The following is a 12,272-nucleotide window of genomic DNA, read 5'->3' as shown; positions in this document are numbered from 1 at the left end:
CCATGTGTTATATATACGGGGCAGTACGGATGGTGTAATGGTTACATTACTGCCTCACAGCGCTGAGGTCATGGGTTCTATCCCCACCATGTGTTATATATACGGGGCAGTACGGACGGTGTAATGGTTAGCATTACTGCCTCACAGCGCTGAGGTCATGGGTTCTATCCCCACCATGTGTTATATATACGGGGCAGTACGGACGGTGTAATGGTTAGCATTACTGCCTGACAGGGCTGAGGTCATGGGTTCTATCCCCACCATGTGTTATATATACGGGGCAGTACGGATAATGGTTACATTACTGCCTCACAGCACTGAGGTCATGGGTTCTATCCCCACCATGTGTTATATACAGGGCAGTACGGACGGTGTAATGGTTAGCATTACTGCCTCACAGCACTGAGGTCATGGGTTCTATCCCCACCATGTGTTATATATACGGGGCAGTACGGATGGTGTAATGGTTAGCATTACTGCCTCACAGCACTGAGGTCATGGGTTCTATCCCCACCATGTGTTATATACAGGGCAGTACGGATGGTGTAATGGTTAGCATTACTGCCTCACAGCACTGAGGTCATGGGTTTGATTTGCATACCTCCCAATTGTCCCATTTTTTACAGGACCAACCTGGTATTTTGGGGTGGTCCCGGCCCCCACTGTCCTGCAGCGGCGGGGGTGGCAGTAGGAAGTCGTCGTCCCCCCCAGCCATACAGGCAGAAAATGGGGGCGTGACTTGAGGTTGCATCATCCTGTGAGGCCCACGCCCCCTTTTCATAGGCCACGTCCCGTTTTGAACTTCAACAAAGTTTTGAGGTATGGATACCATGTCCCTAACTGTATAGAGTTAGTACATTCTCCCCGTGCTTCCTCCAGGTACTCTGATTTCCTCCCACAAACCAAAAATAGTAGGTTAATTTGTTCTAAAAAAAAAAAAAGGTGTGCATGTGTGTGTGTGAGTGCATGTGTGTGTGTGTGTGTGTGTGTGTGCGTGTCAGTGTGTGTACATGTGGTTCTTATATGCTGTCAAACCCTATGTTTCTGTGTTCTGTATATGGAACGGACTAGATGAAACCTTCAAGGAATTCCAAAATTGCATCACAGAAATTCACCACCAGCAGCACAAGGGAAGACAAGAACACACATTAAAATAATTAGACCGGAAGACAGCCACCAGTAATTGTAGCAATCAAGCAACATTTCATTAACAAGGAATGGATGGAATTGAAACAAAAAGTCCTACTAGACCTCCAACGACTGTCGGGGGAAAGCACCTGATAATTATTGTCCTTTCCCAATAGGACTGCCTTGGGTGACTGGCAGGTCGGACTTCCAATAGGAAGTCACTCCCAGTCACAGTCTCACGAACTGCTTCTGGCTATACTAACACTGAGCACAGTGTCGGATTTGACATGGGTGGCCGTAGGTAAATACTGGCACTGACTGACTGTAGGTGCATTTCTGATGTAAACATCCCACCTCTTATGTGTACCTTAGCATGAAAACCTTATACATTCAAACTTATCTAATAACCTGAAATAAAGACTCGGAGGCATAGATTGGCAGAAATTGTTAACTGATTTTATTTATAGGAAATTTTAAACTAAGTTGATTATTTTAATTTTGAATTAATTTTAATTAATGGTGGCCAAGAAAGAACGGCTAACTACATAAACTCCACCCCCAAAAATCTGACGTAATCGTCCCAATTAAACAAACGGTATCCAACTACACCCCCCATTGACAACCCACCAAGCCAGGTAGGTCGCTGTCCCCGACACGGGTGATACAGCAAAGGCCTTAGCCAACGAGAGGTGAGAGCACCGCAAAAATATGCCAATAAGAATGGCAACCTAACGCTAAGATATGACTAACTGAATAACTCTGCCGTTCTTTCCCGCCTATCAGCTAACGCGATTAAACCACACCCTCCACCAGAACTCCAAAAGAAATAGGGAGGGAGGGCGGGAATTTCTGCAGGGAGAAGAGGTAGATCCCTCCTCTTCCTGCCTTAATAAAATCAGCCCCTATTGCCCAGCCTATGCCCCTATTGGCCCTAGGTCACATGCTCCAGTGTGACACTCTTAGGGGGGATGTTTAATCCACTCCATTTTCATTCCTGGCATTACGTTATTCTTACCTGCAATTATCCAAGGACAGGAGACTCATTCAGAGCCCAGATATATCCAGAGAAGTCAAATGAAAGCACAGTTGGCCTCTCACAGGCACGGATGTCATTGGACTTATTATATGGCTCATTATAGGACTGTGACCACCGCCTGTTCTCAGCAGCAGAGATGGAACCGATGGTGGTGTTATGGCCGAGCCGACCGCTCAGAAGAAGGAACAAAAGTGTTTCCTGCGGAGCTGTAGACGCTGTCTGGCTGTTACCTTCAGGTGGTGACGGGGCTGTAAATTAAAGCAACTTGAAAAATTGTCTGAAGTCCGTTCTATCTCATTAATGTGTCAGGAATAAAGCAAACACAGCGCTTCGCAGTCAGGAATCTGCGCCAGCAACTGGCATACGTGATGGCCGTGGGAGCGAGTGGGTGCCGGGCTGGGCAGAACCATGAAATCCCTAAGGATGCCGTCTACAGAGACTAGGTCCACCACTTTTGGTCGACATGGACAAAAGGTTGACATACACTATGTTGACATGGGCCACAGGTCGATACAGGCAATATGTTGTCATGGCAATTGTCCACATATAAAAAGATCATCATGAGTTTAAAAATAAAATCTGTACTTGTGTATTTTGGCGGCGCCCATCGCATCGCATACCATAACGCATGCGATGGTATGCGATGCGACGCGATTTCATGCCATAGTGTGCGATGGCATACAATTTTCAAATTGTATGCCATTGTACATGGCATATGCCCTACGATGCGATGCGATGCGATTAAACATTGTATAAGCACCCTAATGGGTGCTTATACAATGTTAAGCACCCTTCTGGGTGCTTACAATGTTAAATGCACCCCCACGCCACCCCCCCACTATAAACGTGAACCCGAAGCGTGGCGAGCGGCGGCGGTACGCGTCCTACAACCTTTTCATACCCCCACTATCCACGTCGGCGTGGAGTTGAGAATAGAAAGTGTGGCGAGCGCAGCGAGCCCGAAGCGTGGTGAGCGCACGCGGATACCTTCACAGGTATCCGCGTCCCCTGGCGGGCTTCACAGGTGTCCGCGTTGCGAGCCACGCGAGGGACCGCGGACACCTATGAAGCCCGCCAGGGGACGCGGATACCTGTGAAGGTATCCGCGTGCGCTCACCACGCTTCGGGCTCGCTGCGCTCGCCACACTTTCTATTCTCAACTCCACGCCGACGTGGATAGTGGGGGTATGAAAAGGTCGTAGGACGCGTACCGCCGCCGCTCGCCACGCTTCGGGTTCACGTTTATAGTGGGGGGGTGGCGTGGGGGTGCATTTAACATTGTAAGCACCCATTAGGGTGCTCAAAAGCACCCTTTAGGGTGCTTATACGATTTTTCATCGCATAGGGGGTCAAAATCGCATCGCATGCCATCGGGTACATGGCATGCGATGCGATGCGTTCATCGCACGATGCTGAAATCGGGCGCCGCCAAAATACACAAGTACCATAAAATCCTTTCTTAGGACTTTTTACGATTGTGGTAAATTACAGTTGGGAAAGGTAAAGTGTGTCACCTGCAGTGAGGAACCCTGCCCAATAGGGTACATGCTGCACTCATTGGGGGTCCATGTCGACAGAATAAAACATGAAAACTCATGTCAACCTTTTTTGTGTGCCATTTCTATGTTGACCTGTTGCCTGTGTAGGTCGACACATGAAAAGGGTTGACATACATTAGATCGACAGGTTAAAAAGGTCAACACAAACAAAAGGTCGACATGAGTTTTTTTTGGAGGGGTGTCTATGTCGACATAGGTCCACATGGACACAGTGTCGGTGTACCGTGTCCCCTGGTATGGCTCACTGCGCACTGCACACTATTATATTCCCACCATGTCCACTGGGATGGTAATGTCAACCATTTTGATGTCGACCTTTTTACCACATTGACCTAACATCTGTCATCCTTTTTTATGTGTCGACCTCCTGTCTGTATCTATCATGCGTGACTGTCTGTAAGCTAACTGGAGCCACGGTTTTCTTTGTGTAACAGCGGCTCGTCTCGGGGCGCCGAGAGCATCTCACACGCACGCACGTCCCATTCTCAGCGAAATACGCCCCCAGATAGGACGCTGTAACGCGAAACCAGCAAAGAACCGCAGCGCCATCTGTATACCTATCTACAGTATCTATCTTATAGAACTATACGTCGGAAGGCACGGTAACCTTATAACAGACCTGAACAGCATCATGGGAAATCAGACACAGGGCCAGGTGTATCAAGCTTCAAAAAGTGATCAAGTGGAGAGTAACAAACAGCCAGCCAATCAGCTCCCAACTGTCATGTTACAGGCTGGGTTTGAAAAATGACAGTTATGAGCTGATTGGATGGTTGTTTATCACTCTCCATTTGATCACTTTTTGAAGCTTGATACATCTGGCCCACAATCTCCGTAATATCAGCAATTTGGGTAACCCATTTTGGCAATAAATATCCGCACTCTCTGCATGAATTGAAAGTTTTGATTTAATGACGCTGTACACAACTCCAGGCTGGTGCATCCCGGCTCCCTCGCTGTGCCTCGCTGTGCCTCACTATGCCTCGCTGCATCTGGCTGGCGCTTCAGTTTATTAACAGCTACTGGAATCTCTTCAGCACATTTTTGTTTCCAACTATTGTCTTTTTCTCCAGCAATATGTCGCTCCTCTGACATTTCCCTTCCCTCCCCATCACAGACTTCTGTTTGCTGATCATCTTATTCATTTTCATTCCAGTTACTATGGTGATTCCCCGGGTTTGGGATATCACAATTTCTAAATAGTCATTTAAAGAGCTAGGAAACCCCACAGGCAAAATATAGCATGTATTGTATTGTATCCAGCGGACTAATTGGCATCGGGATATTGGGCCAACCAGTGGTGGATCCAGGGGTGGGGCTGCAACACAGTCCAAAATTCAAACAAGGCAAAACACCAACTGCTAGCGAGTAAGTCTGGAATGGCAGTTGGTGCTGCTCCCCTATTTGAATTTTGGAATGTGCCGCAGCCCCTCCTCTGGATCCTCCCCTGGCGCCAATGCAGCTGTCCCAGAAATGGATGTCCTGAGAGATATAGGGGGGTAATTCAGACCTCATCGCACAGCAGTAAATGTCAAGCGTTCACATAGATGCTGCAGTACTATGGTGAAATTCTGTCATGCAAAAATAGAAGTGTATGACTAGTGATAATTAGGCACCCGAGAGAAAATGACCAAACTTCATTTGTTAGAGCCGGCCCTAGCTAATTTTATGCCCTAGGCAAGATTTTGGTTGTGCCTCCTAACACCATCACTAGTCTGCCCCTAAACCATTGCTCATTATTATTATTTATACAGCACTTACAAATTCTGCAGCGCTTTGTATTGCTCCTTATTCACACTGCACCACACAGTAGTGCCCTTTATACACATTATGCCACATGGTAGTGCACTTTATACACATTATGCAACAGGGTAGTGCAACAGGGTAGTGCACTTTAAACACATAATTGCACACAGTAATAGCAAATTTTATACACATAATACCACATAGTAATGCCCCTTACACAATATACCACACATTAGTAATGCCCTTAAACACATAATGCCACACAGTAATTCACCTTAAACATTTATCTGCACATTAGTAACATCGTTATACACATATACCACACATTATTAAAACCCAATTTTACCCCCTTCACAGCACTCACCCGACTCTGCAGATATTGAAACCTGGGCTGGCTGCGGGGAGTCAGCCTTTGCAAGCTCATTCTACCGGACTCCGCTAAGGCCCACGGGGGGAGGAGCTGCTGCAGCTGGGCTTGCACAGCAGCCCTCCCTCGTCATTTTTATACTGCCCACCACTGCCTCCACTATCTCTGCTCCCGGCACTGATGCACCCGCAGGCTCAGATGTATGGCCTGCATGCCCGTAGTCATTTAAAATGCCCTAGGCATTTGCCCAGTTTGTCTATGCCGAGTGCCGGCTCTGGCCGCTTAGCATTTTTTCTGCCACACTTGTGTTTTTCTTCGCACTCCCACTAAAAGTCCAGTTACCACCCCCAGTGCATGTATGTTTCGATATTCGCACAGCAGTGTTCAGGTCTGAATCGGGCTTATACTGTAGCACCGTAAAATACCGCTACGGTACTTTATTATTGTACATAGATTTCCCAAACTGTTCAGTAGCCAGAAGATACTTTGCTGAAACCACAAAGCTTATTGTACACCTGCATAAAGCCGTTCAGCTATGGGGGGAATTCAATGAGCCGTTATAACACGTTAAATTACCGCAATTATGGGTTTGTGCGTTCCCATGATTTGCGCTATATTGCCAATGTGTGATAATCCTTGCCATCAAAACCTGAGAAAATGTCACCCCTTAGTATGCCCTGGGCACAGAGGTTGGCTTCAACCATGGCTAAGCTTACCTCCTGCTGTGATATAGCCGAGAAACTTTTTTGGTGTTCGACTTCTATTGTTATACTGCTGAAACCTGAAGTCTCCGCAGCTCTCGCACCGGAACTGCTGAACACTATTTTCATTTGTTAGAGTGAAGGAAGATGTAAGTTATTACCAGTGTTGCCAGGGTGACCGGCGTATGTTATGAAAGCCTGTCCCCGGCCCCCCCTGGCAGCAGTTAGGGGTGACACATTGTCCCGCTGAGGAATCTCCGAATAATCATTTCACAGGCACATTCTGAATAGGAACCAGTGGCCTCATAGCAAGTCCCGTATCGGTCCTCCGAAAACATTTACTAACATTTCATCTCTCCCTAAAGAACAACCACTGTGGCAGTAGAGTAATTAAATACTTCCCAATCAGAAACACACACACACACACACACACACACACACACACACACACACACACACACACATATATATATATATATATATATATATATACACACAGTTATAATATATGCAGTTATAATACTTTATAATACATTAGTGTCATTTGTAACACGCTCAAATCTATTGACTTTTGAGAAGGATGAAAACTTTTGCACGCTGCTGTCATTCATTTTGAAGTCCCCAATGCTGTAACTGATTGTGTTGGGACATATCGGTGATAGTCCGAAACCACTCAGTAAATAGATGTGTAACTTGCAGAAGCCATAACATGTGCAATACGGGACCATCAAGGCTGGGGACGAATTTGGATCGCAATGAGCTTTCCTGAATCGACCCATTAATTAAAGTGCCCCGAAAGTAGCAAGTTTTTTTCAACACGTCCCAACTTCCTCCGAGTGTCTTGTGAGATGTATCAAGCTTGAAAAGTGAAAAAATTGAGAGTGATAAACCACCAGCCAATCAGCTCCCACCTGCCATGTCACAGGCTGGGTCTGAAGAATAACAGGCAGGAGCTGATTGGCTGGGTGTTTATCACTCTGCATTTTATCACTTTTTGAGTTACGTTATAGGTAAGTGGGATTTCCTATTCCAGGAGTGCGTTGCGTTATCGCATCACAATAAACTGTTGAGTCCTAAAACAATATCCACAGCAGGCCGCCTGCTTTCCATCCATTGGCTAAAGGTGCCCGTACACAGTGTGTTTTGGGCTTGCCATGTGAAAGCCCCGGGTGCCACATATGCATGCAGGCAGGACTGGACTGGCCTCCTGGCAAATGCCAGGGGGACCGATGGCCAGGTGGGCCAATTTCTTGGAGGTTCCACCTCCCGATTGGTGCACAGAGAAAGCCGCTGGACTTGCAGAAGGTTGGGCAGCTCTCTTTGTGCGCCGCTGAGGTCCAGGAGAGAAAGGCGGGCATCACACGCCGCTATTGTCCTCTCTCCTGCAAGCCAGAAGAGGAAGCACGTGGATGTGCGAACACGCATGTGTGTTTCCGGCGTGTGCGTGCACGCGGCAAAGGTTGCGTACGTGCACAAATGCCAGGACCGATTCAGCGGCCCAGTCCATCGCTGCATGCAGGAGAGGGGGAAATGGAGTGAAGCCCAATGACTGCCTTGCCTCAGCTGGCTCAGCCCTGCGTCACCTTATTATATACACTATATAGCATTATTTTACACTGAAACGCAGGTGATTATCTCTCAGGGTCTTTGACCTATAATATTTCTAATTCCATGTAATACCAGCCTGCCCTGATCTTGGCGGCCCTATTAAGGTGTTATTTGTAGCTACATTTGAAGTCATTACCTCCAATTTTAACACAGCAACCTACTGTAAGACATTTGACAAGGTCACATAAAAGGACATTAAAGGCTCTAAGTCATTAAATTAATGAATGTTGCGGTCCCCGGCAAAGGACAGAACAGACACATTCTAACCCTTTGACTGCCAACGTTGCAAAATATCTAGTAACAATGCCAATCACAGCGACTGTTCTTTTAGTATAAATAAATACAAATGTGGCCATGTCAATTAACCCTGTGAGTGCCAACATCTCTGGGAGAGATGTTTAAAATATCCATAAAAAAATTCCAGCGTCGCTCACATTTGTTATATAGATTCAAATAACCAATGTTCTGGAAACATAGATTATATTTCATTATGATGAATAAAAAGGTCCGCTTGGTATTTGTACACCTATTTTGACAAATTCACTTGGCACTCAAAGGGTTACTTGAAGTTTCGTTAAATACTAAGAATCACTCAAAGGGTTAATGCTGAAGTTGCCTGAGATATCTAGTAATCCTGCACTGCAGGCCTCCTGGGTACACTAACTGCAACATTTACCGATAACCACTGGATTGCAGGTTATTATTTGATACTTTTTCAGGAGAATGTAACATTTTTGAACCTTGTCGGATAATACATTTTAGTTTTGCTGAAAAATGGTTATATTGTAATTTATCAAACACAACCTGTAACATTGCAGTTAGCAGCTGATTGGCTGCTACTTTATCCCTCCAAGGCTCAGTACATAATGATGGCCAAAGTGGTTTACATTAACACCAGTGCAACTGTTGCAAAAGTGTTGTTCCCAGAGTAGGGCCATACAGAGCAGGGACATACAGAGCAGGGACATATAGAGCAGGGACAACTAGAGTAGGGCCATATAGAGCAGGGACATATAGAGCAGGACCATATAGAGTAGGGCCATATAGAGTAGGACTATATAGAGTAGGGCCATAAAGAGCAGGGCCTTATAGAGCAGGGACATATAGAGTAGGACTATATAGAGTAGGGACATATAGAGCAGGGACATATAGAGCTGGACCATATAGAGCAGGGCCATATAGAGCAGGACCATATAGAGTAGGGACATATAGTGCAGCGACAACTAGAGTAGGGCCATATAGAGCAGGGACATATAGAGTAGGGACATATAGAGCAGGGACATATAGAGCAGGGACATACAGAGCAGGACCATATAGAGCATGGACATATAGCGCAGCGACAACTAGAGTAGAGCCAAATAGAGCAGCGACAACTAGAGTAGGGCCATATAGAGCAGGGCCATATAGAGCAGGGCCATATAGAGCAGGGCCATATAGAGCAGGGCCATATAGAGCAGAGACATATAGAGCAGGGCCATATAGAGCAGGGCCATATAGAGCAGGACCATATAAAGAAGAGACATATAGAGTAGGGCCATATAGAGCAGGGCCATATAGAGTAGGACTATATAGAGTAGGGACATATAGAGCAGGGACATATAGAGCAGCGACATATAGAGTAGGGAAATATAGAGCAGGGACATATAGAGCAGGGACATATAGAGTAGGACCATATAGAGCAGTGACATATAGAGCAGGGACATATAGAGTAGGGACATATAGAGCAGGGACATATAGAGCAGGGACATATAGAGCAGGGACATATAGAGCAGTGACATATAGAGCAGCGATATATAGAGCAGGGACATATAGAGCAGGGACATATAGAGCAGTGACATATAGAGCAGCGATATATAGAGCAGGGACATATAGAGCAGGGCTATATAGAGCAGTGACATATAGAGCAGCGACATATAGAGCAGGATCATATAGAGTAGCGACATATAGAGCAGGATCATATAGAGTAGGACCATATAGAGCAGGGACATATAGAGTAGGGCCATATAGAGCAGGGACATATAGAGTAGGGCCATATAGAGCAGGGACATATAGAGTAGGGCTATATAGAGCCAGGACATATAGAGCAGGGCCATATAGAGCAGGACTGTATAGAGCAGGGACATATGGAGCAGGGCCATATAGAACAGGGACATATAAAGTAGGACCGTATAGATCAAGACCATATAGAGTAGCAACATATAGAGTAAGACCATATAGAGCAGAGACACATAGAGTATGGACATATAGAGTATGGACATATAGAGCAGAGACATATAGAGCAGGGACATATAGAGCAGGGACATCTAGAGTAAAAGGATATAAAGTAGGAACATATAGAGCAGCGACATATAGAATAGGGTCATATAGAGCAGGACTATATAGATTAGGACCATATAAATTAGGGCCATACAGAGTAGGGCCATATAGATTAGGGCCATGTAAAGTAGGACCATATAGATTAGGGCCATATATATTAGGACCATATACATTAGGACCATATATAGTAGGGCCATATACATTAGGACCATATAGAGTAGGGCCATATAGATTAGGACTATATAGAGTAGGGCCATATAGATTAGGACCATATAGAGTAGGGCCATATCCTGAGAGCACATGGACTAATCCTGTATTGGGAATAAAAACGCACCACTATTTAGAATATGGACACTGGTTCCTGATGAAAGGATTCCTGACAAAGGTCAGGGAATTATACTTCCATTCCCCCTAATCCCTCCCACCCTCCCTGCCCTCAAACCCCCCCCCCCCCACACACAGTGTAATTCTAACCCTCCTTGCTAGTGCCGCCTACACCTAACCCACTTGCCCCACAGCCTAATCCTAAAACCCATCCTACCGCACCCCAATCCTCCGCACACCGCATACTTCTAATCAGGAACCTGGCAGTTGGGATTCCGGTGCTAAATTCCTAAATTAATTGATATCTGCATTCTGGCACCGGCCTCCTACCTGGCGTTGGTAAAGTGACTGTTGGCATCCCATCTGGCGCATCCCGTATAATGGGCCTGATTCACGGTGGCTAGGTCCCATGCATATTCACTGCATGGACCAATGTTTCGGGTCTGCGCATGCGTACCCGGGAATATACGCATGTCTAGACCTGTTGTGCGGACACCTTCGGCGACTATCACAATCGGTGCACCCATAAAATGCTGACGAACAAAGGCGTGGCAAAGCCTGAATGAGGAGGGGGGCTGATGTCACATGACGCCCCGTGCTCGGCCATTCCCGAGGCTAATAAAAGTCAGTCTACAGTCAGTCGGTTACCATCGAATGATTCTTCACTTGATTGTCCACATGCAAAGGGAAGTGTAAGCATACACATCCATTCGCATGCTGGCTCCGACATTTGCGCTGCTTAGCAAATCCCCATGAATTAGGCAGTGTTAGGTCTGCTTTTATGACTTTCTGCATTAATTGCGCGTATCGGATCCCATAAAATTACATTTATTCATATATTCAGTAATTTACCAGCATTATCTCAAATAACCAAATAATACAGCGTTCCGTCCTCATATATTCTATACAACATGAATTGTGGTTAGAAACAAGCAAACCCTTTCTTTTCTAGAGCCGATTCTGCAATCAGACAGCGAGAGACGCGGTCAGGACTCGTGTTCCCAGAAGCTACAGGATATATGGATAGGAATTCCCATGTGGCTCTGTTGCCGAATGCCCTGATTGATATGCCAGCCAATGCCAGTGAACAGGATGCCACCGGCCAGCCCTGGTCCGGATATCCAGAAGGGCATACTGTATAAGCGAGGTGTAGATTTACATATTGGGAGCATAGGCGAATCTAGGGGGTGGTCCGGGGGTGCACAGGACCACCCATTAGCCCATTTTGTAGCTGAGGGAAGGGGCTTTCCAACAAGCCCAGCCCCGTGTCTCTAGCCCCCTGGGAACTGGAGATACGGCCAGGCAAAGCTGGAACATTTTCCCTATAGAATAACATGGGACCCACAAATTCCGACCCCCACCCAGTTCAATGGCTGCCAGTTCCCCCTTCGGCATCACTGAAGCTCGAGGTTGATCTCAGTCGAACCCAAATCGCTGGGCCTTCAATCTGATACCAGGCTGGATCCATATGGGTTAATTGGTTCCAG

General features: G+C 46.3%; 1 protein-coding gene across 6 annotated transcripts in view; it reads right to left on the bottom strand.

Moving 5' to 3' along the window:
- Window positions 1–12,272, bottom strand: part of GULP1 (GULP PTB domain containing engulfment adaptor 1) — a 228,484-nt gene that overhangs the window by 207,005 nt on the left and 9,207 nt on the right. Inside the window, exon 1 of one of the 6 annotated variants that reach the window (XM_083154249.1) lies at window positions 2,144–2,164. The exons of the other annotated variants lie outside the window; for them this stretch is intronic. The gene's annotated coding sequence lies outside the window, so the exon portion shown is untranslated. Of the gene's footprint in view, window positions 1–2,143; window positions 2,165–12,272 lie in introns of those variants that run through there. 6 annotated transcript variants of the gene reach the window in all.

This window comes from Crinia signifera, chromosome 7 (genome assembly GCF_055691185.1).
Source record: "Crinia signifera chromosome 7, ASM5569118v1, whole genome shotgun sequence".
NCBI classification, from domain to species: domain Eukaryota; kingdom Metazoa; phylum Chordata; class Amphibia; order Anura; family Myobatrachidae; genus Crinia; species Crinia signifera.
Note: the sequence above shows the minus strand (reverse complement) of the source record. Positions and strands in the feature narration are given on the sequence as shown.